We start from the raw sequence: 2186 nt of genomic DNA, 5'->3' as shown, positions 1-2186 counted from the left end.
CTACTATATATTGAACACAGTACCGTCGCGGTCGACACAAACACCTAAAAATTTGCTGCATATTCGTTACTAATGATTATAGTATTAAAATTATATTATTAATTATAGTATTAATATTAAAATAATTCTCAGACATTGTACTTTAAAAGAATATCACGATTCGAATTTAGTGCTAGCTGCATAGTGTTGAAATTAATTAATTAATCAATGGAGCGCGCGCTTCGCGGATAATCTAGTTAATTTGCAGCTAGCACTAAATTCGATTCGTGATATTTTCTTAAAGTACGATGTCTCAGAATTATTTGGGACCAACTAGATTATCCGCGAAGCGCGCGCTCCATTGATTAATTTCAACACTATGCAGCTAGCACTAAATTCGAATCTTGATATTCTTTTAAAATACAATGTCTGAGAATTATTTTAATATTAATACTATAATTAATAATATAATTTTAATACTATAATCATTAGTAACGAATATGCAGCAAATTTTTTAGGTGTTTGTGTCGACCGCGACGGTACTGTGTTCAATATATAATGGTATATTTAAATAAATATTATACATCTGTCAATATTTTATCGTTATTTTAGAGCACTTAATTAGCACTTAATTAGCACTAAATTATAGTATACTTGTCTTTTTTATAGGACCATTTTCTGATATGGGGGGGTCCAGCTTAATGGCAAGCTGGACCCCCCCCCCATTTTTTACGCGATTTTCTGCTAAACAGTTCGAGCACCAAAATTCGGACTAGGGCACTTAATTAGCACCTAAATAGCACTAAATTTTTGACCTAGTGCGAACTTGATTTGCACTGGTGGGAGGTCCAGCTTAATAGAGGTAACTACCTATCCTACTTATTAAACTGTGAGCTTTAAAATGCTTCTTTAAATTTCTCAATAGTGGGCTCCTTCTATTACAATGCGTTTAACTGTAGTACAATTTTTATATAAGGAAATTATTCCTTACTAGAATTTATTTGAATGGTATACAATTGAGGATATTGAAACAAATAAAGAAGTTATAAATTATACAATACATATGTATATAACTTTCTTATTTAGTTCAATATCCTCTGGAACACGTATATGTATATATGTATATACATATATATCACGTTATTGGACATATAAATAAATAATATATAAAAATATAGTATTTCTATAAATATATTTGTTAACGAAAATATACTTTTATATAATTTTTTACTACAATTTTTTTCATGTTTATTAATCATTTTTACATCATCTCTACATTATTCCAAAGATCGCTCTTTGGTTATCGTGCACCGGCAACTCAAATTTACGCCGAGATACCGAGAAAGCATTTCCAGCGTAAAAACATTCGTCGATCGCGCGAGCTGTGTGAGAGCGACAAGGAGGGAGTGATATTCTCCCTCTCGCTCGGAACGGCCGAGCGCTGCCGACACACCGATAGACCGAGCGTCATTTGTGTGCGTAGTGGAGGGGGAAATTCGCGTGCGTGCCGGGGCTCGAAATCGCAGCACTGTCCCGGCCCCCGCCGCGCGCGAGAAGAGAGGAAGAACAAGGCCCCACCGCCGACGCCACCAACGGGCACATCCGCGCGTCATCGGCCCTTACGTCCGGCGACCAGACCCGCCGGCCCCGACCTGGGAATATGTCCCAGCGGCCCGACGGGTCTCCCACCCAGGCAGCCCGACCCCGGCCTCCGAATACGTCGGAGCGACTCGGGACTGCCCTCCGTGTTGGAGACACCGTGGGACCACGTCCCTGGTGTGCAAGTCTCCAACACGGGCCTCCCCTCCGGTCGTCCCTGCACCACGTACAGGGACTCCCGAAAGAGGGTTACCCCCGTCTCTCCTGCCGGAGCACCGGCGTGCAATGGGTAACGAGACGAGGGTCATCCCACCTCCTCGGCGAGACGACATCCCTGCCCGCCTCGGAGGTGAGGACCTCCCACCCTGGATCCCCAAAGAGATCCCAGCGAAACCTCTCCCGCCCCGCCGGAGCACCGGCGTGCAATGGACAAAAGAGGCCCGCTCCCCCCATGACGGGTCCGAATCCCCCGACCCGCCGGAGCACCGGCGTGCAATGGTCGAGCGATTCGAGACCCACCCCACGGTTTTTTATCGAGGTTTTCCTTCCTCTAGGCCGGCGGGAGGAGTAGAAACTCCCTCCTAACGATCCCGGCCGACCGGGCGATT

The sequence above is a fragment of the Temnothorax longispinosus genome, unplaced genomic scaffold (genome assembly GCF_030848805.1).
Source record: "Temnothorax longispinosus isolate EJ_2023e unplaced genomic scaffold, Tlon_JGU_v1 HiC_scaffold_15, whole genome shotgun sequence".
Classification (NCBI taxonomy): Eukaryota; Metazoa; Arthropoda; class Insecta; order Hymenoptera; family Formicidae; genus Temnothorax; species Temnothorax longispinosus.
The sequence above is the reverse complement of the archived record's forward strand: the minus strand, read 5'-3'. Positions refer to the sequence as shown.